The 17,511-nt window shown below is 38.0% G+C and overlaps 1 long non-coding RNA gene across 6 annotated transcripts in view; it reads right to left on the bottom strand.

Annotated features, from left to right (window-relative positions):
- Positions 1–246: 246 nt before the first annotated feature.
- LOC139176328 (uncharacterized) overlaps positions 247–17,511 on the bottom strand; it is a 187,123-nt gene continuing 169,858 nt past the window's right edge. For all 6 annotated transcript variants that reach the window (XR_011560735.1, XR_011560738.1, XR_011560740.1 and 3 more), the window contains 2 exons: positions 10,688–11,946; positions 247–8,400 (listed from right to left, as the gene is read on the bottom strand). This is a non-coding gene — a long non-coding RNA (uncharacterized lncRNA). The remainder of the gene's footprint in view (positions 8,401–10,687; positions 11,947–17,511) is intronic.

Genomic DNA, 17,511 nt, shown 5'->3' with positions numbered 1-17,511 from the left:
TAGCAATACAAGCAAATACCACAAAGAAATATATAAGTACATGTTATAGATTTAAGAAGATAAATACATTATGGTGACCTAAAATGATTATTCTAATGATTACATACCCTAAAATAAACATATTCTGTATACTCTACATATATCATATACATTAAATAATAAATAATTTTATGTAATAATATATAATTATATTAAAATGTTACAACTATTAAGCTTCTAAGAATAAAATTTTAAGAGAGGGTAAGATATAAATGGATCTGTAAAAGCTATAGAGGAATTGATCACAGAAGAAAACTGAGAAATAATTTATGGCAGAAAGAATAGTCTTAGCAAAAGGACTTTATGTAGGCTCGTGATAAATAAAATGTTCATTATGTAAATGCTGTTTTGCTTCTTCCCAGTGATACCAAAGCTAAAATCATTTTGATAAACTGTAGTAAAAACAATAAAATATGACACAGTTCATTTTATCAAGACGACTACTAGTACTGGAAATGACATGGATGGCTAGAGAGTAATCCAAGAAGTATTAAGGGGTCTTGGCCTAAATATTGGAGAAGGCAATGGCAACCCACTCCAGTACTCTTGCCTGGAAAATCCCATGGACGGAGGGGCCTGGTGGGCTGCAGTAGGCTACAGTGGCTGCTTCTGTAAGTTCAGTGGTCACAAGAAATATGTCTATATAGGGATGCTTCATAATTGCATACAATTCCTATAATGGAAGTACTAAAGAAAATGTAAGTGACATCTGTAGTATGTTATTTCTGATTACATAAGTATGTCTAAGATATTACAATGATATAGATATACTCAATGGTCTAGTGGTTTTCCCTACTTTATTCAATTTAAGTCTGAATTTGGCAATAAGGAGTTCATGATCTAAGCCACAGTCAGCTCCCACTCTTGTTTTTGCTGACTGTAAAGAGCTTCTCCATCTTTGGCTGCAAAGAATATAATCAGTCTGATTTCGGTGTTGACCATCTAGTGATGTCCATGTGGAGAGACTTCTCTTGTGTTGTTGGAAGAGGGTGTTTGCTATGACCAGTGTGTTCTCTTGGCAAAACTCTATTAGCCTTTGCTCTGCTTCATTCCGTACTCCAAGGCCAAATTTGCCTGTTACTCCAGGTGTTTCTTGACTTCCTACTTTTGCATTCCAGTCCCCTATAATGAAAAGGACATCTTTTTTGGGTGTTAGTTCTAAAAGGTCTTATAGGTCTTCACAGAACCGTTCAACTTCAGCTTCTTCAGTGTTACTGGTTGGGGCATAGACTTGGATTACTGTGATACTGAATGATTTGCCTTGGAAACAAACAGATCATTCTGTCGTTTTTGATACTGCATGCAAGTACTGTATTTTGGACTCTTTTTGTTGACTATGATGGCTACTCCATTTCCTCTAAGGGATTCCTGCCCACAGTAGTAGATATAATGGTCATCTGAGTTAAATGTCCTTTTTAGTTTGCTGATTCCTAGAAGGTCGATGTTCACTCTTGCCATCACCTGTTTGACCACTTCCAATTTGCCTTGATTCATGGGCCTAACATTCCAGGTTCCTATGCAATATTATTCTTTACAGCATCGGGCCTTGCTTCTATCACCAATAACATCCAGAACTGGGTGTTGTTTTTGCTTTGGCTCTATCCCTTCATTCTTTCTGGAGTTATTTCTGCACTGATCTCCAGTAGCATATCGGGAACTTACCCACCTGGGGAGTTCATCTTTCAGTGTCATACCTTTCACCTTTTCATACTGTTCATGGGTTCTCAAGGCAAGAATACTGAATTGGTTTGCCATTGCACTAATCTCATACGCTAGTGAAGTAATGCTCAAAATTCTTCAAGCCAGGCTTCAGCAATATGTGAACTGTGAACTTCCAGATGTTTAAGCTGGATTTAGAAAAGGAAGAGGAACCAGAAATCAAATTGCCAACATCTTCTGGATCATTGAAAACGCAAGAGTGTCCCAGAAAAACATCTATTTATACTTTATTGACTATGTCAAAGCCTTTGACCATGTGGATCACAATAAACTGTGGAAAATTTTTAAAGAGATGGGAATATCAGACCACCTGACCTGCCTCTTGAGAAACCTGTATGCAGGTCAGGAAGCAACAGTTAGAATTGGACATGGAACAACAGACTAGTTCCAAATAGGGAAAGGAGTACATCAAGGCTGTATATTGTCACCCTGCTTATTTAACTTATATGCAGAGTACATCATGAGAAATGCTGGGCTGGAAGAAGCACAAGCTGGAATCAAGATTGGTGAGAGAAACATCAATAACCTCAGATATGCAGATGACACCACCCTCATGGCAGAAAGTGAAGATGAACTAAAGAGCCTCTTGATGAAAGTGAAATTGGAGAGTGAAACGTTGGCTTAAAGCTCCACATTCAGAAAACTAAGATCATGGCATCCAGTCACATCACTTGATGGCAAATATATGGGGAAACAGTGGCTGACTTTATTTTTCTGGGCTCCAAAATCACTGCAGATGGTGACTGCAGCCATGAAATTAAAAGATGCTTACTCCTTGGAAGAAAACTTATGACCAACCTAGAAGCATATTAAAAAGCAGAGATATTACTTTGCCAACAAAGTTCTGTCTAGTCAAGGCTATGGTTTTTCCAGTGGTCATGTATGGATGCGAGAGTTGGACTGTAGAGAAAGCTGAGCACTGAAGAATTGATGCTTTTGAACTGTGGTGTTGGAGAAGACTCTTGAGAGTCCCTTGGACTGCAAGGAGATCCCATCAGTCTATCATAAAGGAGATCAGTCCTGGATATTCACTGGAAGGACTGATGCTGAAGCTGAAACTCCAATACTTTGGCCACCTGATGCAAAGAACTGACTCCTCTGAAAAGACCTTGATGCTGGGAAAGATTGAGGGCAGGAAGAGAAGGGGACGACGGAGGATGAGATGGCTGGATGGCATCACCGACTCAATGGACATGAGTTGGGTAAACTCCAGAAGTTGGTGTTGGACAGGGAGGCCTGGAGTGCTACAGTCCATGGGGTCACAAAGAGTTGGACATGACTGAGCGACTGAACTGCACTGAACTGACAGATATACTGGTGCCATAAATTATCCTTTGCTTACTAACAATAATGTATATATTGTTCTCAGTTCAGCTCAGTTCCGTTCAGTCACTCAGTTATGTCCCACTTTTTGCAACACCATGGACACCAGGCTTCTTTTTAATATGCTGTTTAGGTTGGTCATAGCTTTTTTTCCTCAACAGATTTGCAAACCACTTTTCAAGTATATTAACTCAAATGATTCTCATAGCAACTCTCTGAAGCAAGTATAATTGTTATTCACAATCATTACCGTCACTATTTACCACTGATAAATAGTTGCCCAGAAAAGTCGAAATATATATTTTGTAAAATATATTCATATATTTTGTAAACTGAAGAGACAGAACTCCAGTTTAAGTTTTCATGCAGTAAATCTTATGTCTTTATTATGTCATGAATTTTAATAATTTACTAAAATAGAAAAAATCCTGAAATATAAATAAACACACTGGCTATCTAGGGAATAATTGTTTTCTCATATCATCATAATCAAGCTCCATGGATTACTATATATGGCCAAAGCACAGAAATTTGGAAGACAGGCAATGTTGAAAATATGCATTCAGATTTTCTGAATGCAGGATACTTTAGAAATCTTGGAGCTTTAAAGATACATCTATAAATAAGTCAGATTGAAATATGCATTTACCTCTGCTATTCATCTTCATTTCACAATAAGCTTATTAACTGTGATATATTATTTAACTGCACAACATACAGATGATCATGTAGTGTCTAATTTGATTAAGAAAACACATATGTGATAATATTTGATTAATAAAATTAAAGATTATGAAATTTATACTCAGAAATTTTAGAATATCTGCCTAATATTTCACAGTTAGGCCTTAAAAGAAATGCAGCCTTGGAAGAAAGGCTGAGCCAGAGGACCCAGCAAAACCATGCACCGATTCCTGACCTAGAGAAGCTGTGAAAAAATTGTGTTGGTTAACTACCAAGTTTTCGAGTAATTCATTACAAAGCAATACGTAAGTAATAAATAGGATATAATAAAAGTTTGGATAAATGTTTAAATCATAAAGAATATGTTCTAGAGTCAAAGTAGAAATAAAGCAGATCAATAACAGAAAAACAGCTAGAAGTCACCAAAGTTTGAAAAATAAACAACACACTTCTAAATAAGCCTCCAATCAGAGCTGAAAAAAGAATAAAAATTAGAAACACATTAAAAACATTAAAGGTTTGCATGGTATCAACCCATCAGACTTGGATGCCAAGCTCTCCCTATGTAAGTAACAGAAATGTGCTTGTTTGTGCCTGAAAATACACACTAGTAATATTTGGAAAATTTGTGGACAACCTCATTTAAATTACCCTAAGTGGGCCTGGTACCAAGGGAAATAATGCATACACACAGCCTGACCCTATTTACTCTTCTTATGAGGCAATATGTCTTTGACTCAATGTTGATTTTATTGCCATTTACAAAGAGGAACAAAAAATAAGGCAAGTATAACTAATAAGAGGACTGATAGACAGGTCATTACTACAGGTACACAAAGATGTAAAAGCTATTATTAGGAACCTATGCAAATAAAGAACTGGTTTAAAATATTCCCCCGGGGAAAACATCAGGCACAGATGGCTTTCAGACTACATCTACAAAATTTTCACAGAACATATTGTTCCAATATTTCACAAACTCTTCCAATCAATAGGAAAAAATGGAACATTCCCTCACTCATGCTGTATTTATATCAAGATCAGAACTAATCAAAGACACCATAAGAATAAAACTTAAAGTCTATTTTATCTATCAATATAGATAAACACATCTTTTAATAATTTGCAAACTAGTGAGCTAAATAATGTATGTGGGTGTGTATATGTATCTTAAATACATATATAATACATATATACATATATATATTTCCAATACTTGGCTTATATACATATTTCCAACATGCTACCGAAGGAACAGTATTTTATATCAAAATACAAATTGAAAATATTTATAAATATCCACATTTGCCAAAGTGCAAACTAAACATCTGTGGTCAAGTCATAAACACACACATATATTTCTTTATATTCGGCAAAGTGAGTGGAACCATTAGAAAAAAAATAACACTGAGATTTAAATTATGTTATTATCAATGCTGGTATAAATATAAATTTGAAATTATGATTTATAAATACATCTAAACATCCTCATTTTAATATTAACATTTCATAACATTTATATATTAAAACCAAAATTTTAATTATAGCACCAAAATAATAATCTATTAGCTACTTTTAAAAAGTAAATGTTACTGATAATGAAATCTACCAAAAACTTAAGCCAAGATTTTTTTACTCTGTCTCTGGACTTTGTCTCAGTATTTTGCTGAGAACAGCCCTTGATAAGAACAATAGAACACCAATTTTCCAGTACTGATAAAACATTCATGTATAGAACAAGTTGAAAGTGCTGACATAGAATCTTGATCACAGTATATATTTCTGAAATGACACCCCTGTATTTCCAAAAAATATTTTTATGAGGCATCTTTATATAAAGAAAATAATAATGATTAATTGGTAAATTTTTTTTGAGATTTTAATCAATTAAAAATATGAACAGACAGACCTTGGAGACACTGCAGATTATTTCAGACTGCAGTAAAACAAATATTGCAATAAGTGAATCACATGAATGTTTTCGTTTCCCAGTGCAGATAAAAGTTATGTTTATACAACATTATAGTCTATTAAGCTTGCAACAACATTATGTCTAGAAAACATACATACCGTAAAGAATACTTTATTGCTATATAATGCCAAAATAATTATAATAGTAACATCAAAGGCCACTACTCACAAACAATAACAAATCTAATAACTAACAGAAAAGTTTGAAATATTGCAAGAAATAAAATGTGAGACTGAAAGTGAACAAACACTTGGAAAAAATGGTGCTGACTGACTTGCTAGATGCAGGGTTGCCAAAAATCTTCAGCTTGTAAAAAGAAAAACACACACACACACGCAGTTATCTGCAAATCTCAATAGAGTCAGGTTCAAATAAACAAGGTATACCAGTACATGATCATTAATCTGCTGAAATCATAGGCTGCTAAGTCGCTTCAGTCATGTCCGACTCTGTACGACCCCATAGACGGCAGCCCACCAGGCTCCCCCATCCCTGGGATTCTCCAGGCAAGAACACTGGAGTGGGTTGCCATTTCCTTCTCCAATGCAGGAAAGTGAAAAGTGAAAGTGAAGTTGCTCAGTCATGTCTGACTCTTAGTGACCCCATGGACCGCAGCCTACCAGCCTCCTCTGTCCATGGGATTTTCTAGGCAAGAGTACTGGAGTGGGGTGCCATTGCCTTCTCTGAAATTATAGGCAGTAGAATAGAAAGTTCCATTCACTTGGGGAAACAATGAGGATTTGGTCTCTGTTGAGCGCTTCCCAGTTTTACGGTGGCACTGCTGAGAGAAAGCACCCAGTCCCTTCCCTGCCACCACCCACCATCTCCAGGAAGGGAAGAAGTTTGCCCTGAGCTTGAGAGACTTTAAGGACTCCTGCTAGACTATATTTTTAAGAATCTTCTAGTTTTAAAGCTCCTACACACGACTCTTCTGTTTGTGTCCTCTTTTTGTTTTTCCCTTGATGTAATGTTCTCAGACTCTTTATTCCTAATCAGAATTGAAAGATATAGAGGCTGAGATATGGGTGAGATTAGAGAGAAGCATAAAAGATAATGCTTGGTCTATTTTAGTTGTAGGCCTTAGGCCCTCTTTCTAACCCTGAGATCAGCTGAAAACTGCTTTAGGTTCTATGGAGCAAAAACACTCAAAAAATAACATATCCCTTTGTATAGCTTTGCTCTCTATACATATATCCCTTCGAGAAAGTCCTGAATTGCAGGCAGATAACCATTTCAGGAAAGAATTCAAACATTAAGGGTCTTTATATCCCAGAAATATCCCACTTAATCTTCCCACGTACTTTTGTAGCAAGAGACAAGTGTGTATAAATAAAAAGTGCCATTCAGAATAAGGGTCAATATAAGGACAGATTATAAAGTTAAGAGGAGCACAAAAGAGATGATAGTCTGTATAACCCAACAGAAGCATCAAATGCTGCCATGTGATAGCAGTATCTGACAAGATTCACCTATTGGTAATTCATTTGTTTCCAAAGCCAAAAGAAATAAGCCTTTGTGGGATAATGTGGGGTTTGCAGGGGGAGATGAGGCATACCAAGAGGAAGGCAGTAGAATTAGTGTGTGTGTGTGTGTGTGTGTGTGTGTGTGTGTGTGTGTGTATCACTTTGTGATATGTTAGCAGGGGAGTTAATTTGTCTCGGTTTTTTTTTTTTTTTTTAAATAATGAGCTTATCTACTTGTTTACAAAACTATGAATGACCACTCTAATAGCTCCCATACCTGACCCTGCTTCCCCTTGCCTCTGGAACTCCCTGAAAGAGCTCTGGGAAGGCAGTTGTTTGCACTGCTACCCTTCCTATTACACCTGAATCTATTCCAACACCATCCATCCCCATGTCTATAATGCTTCTCCCAATGAGAGCCACTAGCAACATTCATGCTGCCAAATCCAAGGAAAAGTTTTCAGCTTTTATTATTCTCAATTCTTCAACAGGCTGTGACATAGTTGCTCACTTCTTGAAAACATATTCCTCACTCCCCATCCTATTTCTTCTAAATGCTTTGGCAACTGCCTTTCAGTTTCTAGTTCTAGATACACCACTTTTGGCTAACTCTAAATGTTAGTGAATCCAGGCTTCTGGGATCTCTTTTCCTTTATTTCTGCACTCACTCTGTTGGTACATGCATACCAACCTCTGGGGCTTGAACACCATCTATATGCTGACATTTCCCAAGTTTATGACTTTTCCTGACCTCTCTCCTATGCCAGTTTATAGGGATATTCTTAAATGGATACTTAAATAGAAACCTGAAATTTTTTGTTGTTGTTCAGTCACTAAGTAGTGTCTGACTCTTTGCAACCCCATGGACTGCAGCACGCCAGGCTTCTCTGTCCTTCACTATCTATCTCCAAGAGCTTGCTCAGATTCATATCCATTGAGTCAGTGATACTACCTAGCCATCTCATCCTCTGCTGCCCCCTTCTTTTGCCTTCAATCTTTCCCATCAGGGGTCTTTTCCAATGAGTCAGCTCTTTGCATCAGGTGGCCAAAGTATTGGAACTTCAGCATCAGTCCTTCCAATGAGTATTCAGGGTTGATTTCCTTTAGGACTGACTGGTTTGATCTCTTTGAAGTCCAGGGGATTCTCAAGAGTCTTTTCCAGCACCACAATTTGAAAGTCTCAATTCTTCAATGCTCAACCTAAAAAATGACATGTCAAAACTTATTTTCATTTCTATGACATCACCTCCCCACAAGAAAATGTTATTTGTCTAGTATTCTCCATTTGGAATAATGGACTCACACAGTTGCCCAGACCTAGAATCTTGACTTTCTTCTGTTCTCTTTTTATGAGTGCCAGTAAGTCACAGAATAGGTGCTCTCTAAATAGCTGTAGCACAAGTGATTGAAAGACTTGCAGGGAATCATTTTTAAATATTTTGAAAACTTCTATAAATACACAAAAGTTAAAAGTACAACAAATGTCCATTTACCCATAATCAGGCTTGAAGAACTGTCAACATTTTGGAGAGAGTCATTAAAAATAGACATCTATTATTTTAATTACAGTTCATTTTATCAACTTTGTGTAATGTGAGCAAATAGTCTGTAGAACAGACAAAAAAAAATCATGTGGCAAAATGGCCTACATTGCATTAATATAACAAATCTATATAAACAAAATAACTTCAGCCATTATAAAGCACTATATGTAAGTATACTAAAGTATTCTTACATACTGCCATGTCAACAGCAAATAAACACTGTTCAAAAAATTTCTCCTGACTTGCTATCCTTCGTTTTACGCATGCATTCATTCTACTTACTTCAAGGCAGTAAGTACTTTTATCTTCATCCTTTTCAATTTCTCATATCTCTATGGTGTTCTGTTCAAAGGCCTCCTCGTACCTGCCTCTTTGGGACTATTTCTACCTAAACAGTTTGACCTTTAGTTCTCAGCTTTCTTAGTTTATCTTATCAGCTAAGCTTGTGCCTCAATGAAACCCTTTCATAATTGGTCTAGGGACTATCAATTTTTTACACTCATGCTCTCTCATGTTTTAAAACATTTTTTGCAGCTTTAAAATATAATGCACAGAAAGAATATATAAATAGTACTCTCTTTCTGCCTGCGTGGTCATGGAGGTGCTTCAAGAATGAACTTATCTACTACAGTACCTTCTCTTGTTTACAAAATTATGTTGAAATAATGTCTATATTTTAGATATCCCTACCCATTCTTTCTGAATGACATTAAACTCAGGGGCCCTAGTAAAAATTTGCTTTGGTCAACAAATATTTATTCAATTTGCCTTTGTGCCAAGCACTATTCTAAGCAACAGAGATATAATGGAAGAGAGAGCAAATGAGGTCCTTGCCTCATATTGCAGCAGATTACTGTGTAATTTTACCAAAGTTAAGTAACTAGCCTCAACAGCCTGTCCAGGTTACCTAAAACACTAGCCATATATTTCTTAAAATATTTTGTTTGGTCCTTAAAATGGGTATGAATGAAGGAAAGAGCAAATTCTTTCCTCTTTATATATCAAATTGCTATCTTTTATTGCTGGCCACAAAGAAGTGTTATTGGGAAATCCATACCAGACTATTCTCTTTGTTTTAAAACAGTCAATTAGACTGAGATTTAAGAACTTAGGTTTGAGTCAGGAGGGAAAAAAAAAAAAACTAACCACCACAGAGTTTCTAGTCATTGCAATAAGATAAGAAATAATAAACAAAAGTATACAGAGTAGAAAGGAATGAAGAATGTTCTTATTTGTATAAGACTGTGCTGATAAAGGATTTGAAGAAATCCATTACAGTTACTAGAACTAACATGTGAATTGAATTTAAAGAAGTTCAAAATTATAAAGTATATTCAAAATAATCAGATTTCTATATATTAATCAAAAACTGTTGAAAATTGAAATTTTAAATATCAAAAACATGGAATAATTATATTTAACAAAGTATAGAGGTAGGATATGAAATAAAAATAAACTACAAAATATTGCTAGGAGAAATAATTTTTTTTTTTTACATGAAGCACAGATTTATTAGAGGAAGAAATAGGAGGGAAGCTCATGGATGGGGAATTGGGAAACGGAATGAGACAGAAGCTATCAGCCTCTGGTGTCCCCACGAGTCAAGGTGGAAGCCCTAGAATCAGCCCAGATATATTTCTTGCTTTAGGACATGGATGGGGCCATGGCTGTGGCCAAACTGGAAGCTGGAGAAGCTGGGACCTCATTTATGTTCATCTAGGAGAGTCAGAATGGGGAATTGAAGAATACTGGGCACAAGGGGATGTGTGAGACAAGGGGTTCCGTTGGAAGAAATCCTGACAATGTTTCCTTGGATCCTGAGTAGGAGAAGGTGGGAGAGGAAGGCAAATCCTGGAGCTGAGGATCAGAAAAGGAGCAGGAGAAAGAGAAGGCTGCATCTGGTAGCCTGGTTGGCAGGCAGGTATTTCTCAATCCATTCTTACTTCTATTTACTCTTGGGAACTTGCTGGGTTGCAGGGCACTTCTACTGGGCTGGGATTGCTGTATCCTTGGGTGGGCATTGCTTCTTGGCCTGAGGAGCACATGGGTCCTTTGTTTTAGGTGTACACGCCTCTTGACATTTGACAGAGGTTGGCTGACAGGGCTGCTTGTCATCTGGGGCAGGCACTGCTGCTACTGCTACTGGGAAAACATGGCTGCAGGAACAGGTAAGCCAGAGGCAGGAGCCAGACCCTAGGAGATTCGGCTGAGCACAGGTTCTGAGAAAGAAATTTTAAAGCCTGTAATAAATGGAGAAATACACCAAGTTTATGAATTGGAAAACTTAAATATTGTTAAGGTATCAAGTCTCCCAAGGCTGATCTATAGATTCAATGCAATGTGCAGCATAATTTCAACAGGGATTTGTTTGAGGGGAGGAAGTATAAATTGACAATCTGATACTAATACACACACACACACACACACAGAAATGCAAAGAACAAGAATAGTCAAGACAACTCTTAAGAAAAACAGATTTGGAAAACATATACCCAGCTGATCTGAACTCATTATAAATCAAGCCAGTGTAGTATAGGTGTAAAGACAGACATACGTATCAATGGAACAAAACAGAGCATCCAGAATTAGATATGTCTGTATGTGGTCAGCTGTTTTCTGATAGGGGTGCTAAGGCAATTTCATGATAAAGAATGGTCTTTCCATATTTCAAATGTTGCTGGAACAACTATTTATTCATATGAAAAAAAAAAAAGAGGCCTCAATCCTTATCTTAAACATATATGTTATCCCAAAATAGATCACAAACCTAAATATAAAAGCTAAAACTGCAGAATTTCTAGGACCAGGGTTCAATTTTGCTACACCAATAGATATTTGACAATGTCTAGAGAAAATCCCCGGAGAAGGCAATGGCACCCCACTGTAGTAGTCTTGCTTGGAAAATCCTATGGACGGAGGAGCCTGGTAGGTTGCAGTCCATGGGGTCGCTAAGAGTCAGACACGACTGAGCGACTTCACTTTCATCTTTCACTTTCATGCATTGGAGAAGGAAATGGCAACCCACTCCAGTGTTCTTGCCTGGAGAATCCCAGGGAGGGAGGAGCCTGGTGGGCTGCGGTCTATGGGGTCGCACAGAGTCGGACACGACTGAAGCGACTTAGCAGCAGCAGCAGCAGAGAAAATCCCAACTTCGAATATCTGGCCCAAAATGTCAGGGAGGTTGATGCTGAGAATCTCAGTTCTGGAAAGAAAATAATAGGAAAAAGTGTTTGTGATCTTAGTCATAGAAAGTTACCTCTTAAATATCACACACAGAAATCATTACACAAAAAATAATGACAATCAAAATCAAACACTTCTGGTCTTTAAAATAAACTGTTAAGAAAATAAAAATACAAGTCAAACAAGATTCATAGAAATCTTCACTCAAATATATCATCAAAACATATGTATCCCCAATACACAATATGAGCAACTTCTACAGATCAATGGACATAAGATTTGAACAGATATTTCAAAAACAAAATATATGAAGGCCAATAGCATATTAAAGCAAGATTGATAATATTAAATATTAAAGGTATATAAATTAAAATCATAATGTAATATCAATAGACATGCATCAAAATACCTAAAATTTAAAAACTGACCATATGAATTACTGGTAAGGATATGCAGCAACTAGAATACTCTCTGGTAGCTCAGCCAATAAAGAATCTGCTTGCAGTGCAGGAGACCTGGGTTCAATCCTTGAGTCGGGAAGATCCCCTAGGGAAGGAAATGGCAACCCAGTCCAGTATTTTGCCTGAAAAATTCCATGGACAGAGAAGACTGGTGGGCTACAGTCCATGAGGTCACAAGAGTTGGACATGACTTAGTGACTAAACCACCGCAGAATACTCACACTTTGGTGGTGGGATATAAAACAAGGCAGACACTTTTCAGAACAGTGTATGAGTTTCTTATACATTTAAACAAACTTTTTTTTTTAACTACAAAACACTTAAGTTATTTATACAAGGCAAATAAAAACATATGCCCACACAAAGACTTTAAAAAATATGCATAGCAACTTTACTCACAGTAACTCAAAACTAGAAACCAAACTGTCTATCGATAGGAAAGTGAAAAGTGAAAGTGAAAGTTGCTCTCATGTCTTACTTTTTGTGACCCCATGGACTATACAGACCATGGAACTCTCCAGGCCAGAATACTGGAGTGGGTAGCCGTCCCCTTCTCCAGGGGATTTTCCCAACCCAGGGATCAAACCCAGGTCTCCCACCCTGCAGGCGGATTCTTTACCAGCTGAGCCACCAGGGAAGCCCTATCTATAGGAGGATGGGTAAATAGCTCTGGTATGATCTATACAATGATATTATTCAGCAATAAAGGAAAAACTACTAATCTATATATCAATGTTGATGTATGTCAAAAAACTGTACTGAGTAAATACACTGTCTCAAAAGAATGCATAGTATAAGAATGTGTTAACATAAAGTCCTAGAAAAACAAGCAAACAAATTTTAATGAAAGAAGGTGGGTCAGAACTTGTCCATGCCAGGTTTTGAAGGAGGCTACTGTTTTTATAAAAGAATTTTGGGGAATGATAGGCATGTGTTCACAGTAGAAGCAAGTATCACACTTATCAAAATTATTTTTACATTTTAAATGCTTATGTTTCATTGCTTATGACTAAGATCTCAATAAAATTCATTTTCAAACTCCTAGGTAGTATAGATCAGTCTGAGACAGACAGGAGTACCCAGCCACCGGAAAAGCATATATAGAACCACGCAAAACTCAGTAGGACAAAGGAACTAGGGGAAAAAACAGAAAAGTTAGTAGGACGGGACCTGCCCTCAGCAGGTGGGGGAACTGAAGCAGGGGTCTGATCCCCACATCGGGGCACCTGTTTGGGTTAGAAGAGAAATATCTGAGGCTGTGAGTGAAGCAGCTGCTCTGTAGCAGCCTAAATGGAATTAGACTCACACAGACAATGCCTGCTGTAGCCACAAGTACCCGGAGACAGGGACATGGGTCCCCTAGAAGGCACAGCAGCTGGGAGCTGGAGCACAGGGATTGTGGCACAATCTCAGGCTGAGGTCTGCTGTTGACTGTGGGGAGATGGCCCGAGGGGACGTGAGGGAGGAGACTGTGGTGGGAAACGCCTGTGGAGGAAAGCCAGGTAGGCATGAAAGCAGGGCGATGCTGCTGAGTCATGCGTAGGGGGTGGAGCCATCACCACAGCCTATCTCCCCACATGCCAGCACCCGGCATCTGAACGATAGTGAGGCTGTCCCTTCAAGCACCTGACATGCAGGACAACAGAGAAGCCCCAGCCCTTTAAGTGCATGGGGCACCCCTTTAAGTGCCTGACACACCAAACAACAGAGAAGGACCCAGCCAGGGGGAGCCCTTTTAGTGCCTCATGCACAAACCAAAAGAGAAGGATCCCTCTAAGTGCCTGAATGGGCAAAGCAAGGAGAAGTACTAGCCAAAGAGGCCTTCTGATCACCAGCTGCCAAAGGCTAGGGCCATAACTCTGATGGGGCCATAACTCCTGCAGCTGAGGCAGTCCATGCCCCTGCACACTTGGCACCTCCAGGGTCCCAGGACCCCAAGCAGCTGCACCACCTTCATGCTCAATCCTCACTGGGACAGAGCTTCAAAAGGCTAGAAAAATGCCTGAGTCTGAGAACATGGGGTTGTTTCCATTGTATTCAACTCTTTGCGACCCTGTAGACTGGTCTGCTAGGCTTTTCTGTCTGGGGGATTCTCCAGGCAAGAATACTGGAGTGTGTTGTCATACCCTTCTAGAGCACCATAATTCCTGCTACCCTAACTGACATCTCCCCTGAATACCTGGTGTTGTGAGGGCCCCTGTGACCAAAGCAACTGTACCACCTCCACACCTGGCACTCCCTGGGGCAGACCCAAGTCCTCCAGGGCCTCAGGAGCAAACCCCAGTGAACGACCCACATGCAGAAGTGGAGGTAAAATCACAGTTGAAACCCAGGGGCAGTGTGCTAAGGAAGATAACCCAAAACTTTGCACCAGATTAAATCCACACAATCAACTAGGCAGACTCTGTGTCTATGGAATATATAAAAGGACATTGAGAGTTCTCACCAAAGAAAACACACTAGTTCTGACATCTGTGGACATTGGAGGCAAAACACACAGGAGGAGGACCAGATTACAGTCAGAGTTGCCCCCACAGCATGTCCAGAGACCAGCACAGTGTGAGAAAGCATTCTAGGCAGGCAAGGTGGAATATAACTCCCAGCAAGGGAAAGATGTTGACAGAAGAGACTTAAGAAAGACATTTATTTTTCTTATATTTTGACTTGTTCTGTAGTTCCTCCTGAATTTATTTCTTTCTCTCTCTTTTTTTTTCCTTTTTTTACCTTAGTTCCCCCTCTGTTGTTGTAGTTCTCGATTAGTACTATTTAAGCTTTTGAGAATTTTTTTTTCAATCACACACTTTTTATTTCTGTTATAAATGTCTGCATCTTCATTGGCCTTTTGCAGTTCTGTGGAGTTTTCTTTTTTTTCTCAGTATTTTAAAAATTTATTATTATTTTTTCTACATATATTCCTTTGTTTGCTTTTCCTGCTGGTCTTTTCCCTTCACAGTTAATCTTTAATATATATAAATTTCTTTATCTACCTCTATTTAACTTTGCATTTCTATTCTTTCCTTTATTTTCTTTCTTTTTCTCACCATATTTGTTAGTTTGTTTTTGTTGCTTTATGCCCCAGTTGGCACTTTGCTTTAGTTTTGTATTCCAGTTTGTGCTTTAGTTAGTTTTGTTCTTAACTGGTGGATATAATTTTTGATTTCCTTTGTTTACCAGTTCAATCTATTGTACACTGTTTTTGTTTTGTTTTTGTTTTTTGTTTTTTTTTTTTGACTGCTTTGATTTTGCTTATGTATATATGTATGTGTATATGTAGGTGTATATGTATGTATGTGTATATGTAGGTGTATATGTGTGTGTGTACATTCCACTATTTTAGGTATTATTTGTCTGATATTCTAATTGCCATTTGTCTGGGTGCATCTTTTTTTTCTGCTTTTGGGTATTTCTTTTAATCCCATTTAATGCCATAACGAACCACCCGTGGAATCTCCATTTGTGCCAGAGATCAAGGCCTGAGGCTTTGGAGTGTGAGTGCTGCCTCCAAGACCCTAGATTACCAGAGAATTATTAACCCTAGAGAATATCAAATAGTGAGAATTCCCACAAAGGCAACCACTTGCATACAAGACACAGCATTACCAACTGCCCAGTAGCACCCTGTGCAAGATGCCTCATCCAAACAACAAACAAGAAAAAAATACAAACACAATCATCAGCAGACAGTATTACCACCTCACTCAGCCCTGCCCATCAAAGGAAAACAGCAACAACTCAACTCCTCCCACCAGAATGCAAGCACAAGTCACATCCTACACAAAGCTTACACAAACCACTGGGCAAACCTTAGGAGGGCAGAAACCAAACAGAAGAAAGAATTCAACTTTGAAGCCTGGGAAAAGGAGGCCTCAAACACAGTAAGTTAAAAAATAAAATAATGAAAAGGCAGAGAAATACTGCACAGACAAAGGAAAAACCAAGAAACACAAGTCCAAATAAATAAAAAGGAAATAGACAAACTACCTGAAAAAGAATTCAGAATGATAGTAAAGATAATCCAAAACCTTGAAAATGGAATGGAGAAAATGCAGGAATCAATTAACAAAGACCTAAAGAATTAAAGAATAAACATACAGAGACAAACAACACAATTACTGAAATTAAAAATACTCTAGAAGGAATCAATAGCAGACTATCTGAAGCAGAAGAATGGGTCGATGAGCTGGAAGATAGAATAGCAGAAATAGAAACTGCTGAAGAGCAGAATAAAGTAAAAAGAATGAAAAGAACTGAGGATAGTCTCAGAGACCTCTGGGACAATATTAAATGCACCAACATTCAAATTATAGGGGTCCCAGAAGAAGAAGAGAAAAAGAAAGGATATGAGAAAATTTTTGAAGAGATTATAGTTGAAAATTTCCCCAACATGGAAAAGGAAATAGTAAATCAAGTGCAAGAATCACAAAGAGTCCTATACAGGAAAAAACCAAAGGAAAAACAGGCCAAGACACATAATAATCAAACTAACAAAGATTAAACACAAAGAAAGAATATTAAAAGCAGCAAGGGAAAAGCAATAAGTAACATACAAGGGAAACCCCATACATTTAACAGGTGATCCTGCAGCCAGAAACTCTGCAGGCCAGAAGTAATGGCAAGATATATTAAAAGTACTGAAAGGGAAAAATCTACAAACAAAATTATTCTCCCTGGCAAGGATCTCATTCAAAATTGAGGGAGAAATCAAAAGTTTTACAGACAAGCAAAAGTTAAGAGAATTTAATTCTACCAAACCAGCTTTACAACAAATGTTAAAGGGACTTCTGTAGTCAGGAAATAAAAGAGAAGAAAAATATCCACAAAACAAAAAAACACAATTAACTCAGAAAATGGCAATAGGATCATCAGTTCAGTTCAGTCAGTAGGTCAGTCCTGTCCAACTCTTTGCAACCCCATGGACTGCAGCATGCCCTACTTCCTTGTCCATTACCAACTCCCAGAACATGCTCAAACTCATGTCAGTTGAGTCACTTATGCCACCCAATGAGCTCATCTTTGTCCCTTTCTTCTTCTACCTTCAATCTTCCCCAGCATCAGCGTCTTTTCTAAGAGTCAGTTCTTCACATCCAGTGGCCAAAATATTGGAGCTTCAGCTTCAGCATTGG

This window comes from Bos indicus, chromosome 16 (assembly GCF_029378745.1).
Source record: "Bos indicus isolate NIAB-ARS_2022 breed Sahiwal x Tharparkar chromosome 16, NIAB-ARS_B.indTharparkar_mat_pri_1.0, whole genome shotgun sequence".
Taxonomy (NCBI): domain Eukaryota; kingdom Metazoa; phylum Chordata; class Mammalia; order Artiodactyla; family Bovidae; genus Bos; species Bos indicus.
Note: the sequence above shows the minus strand (reverse complement) of the source record. Positions and strands in the feature narration are given on the sequence as shown.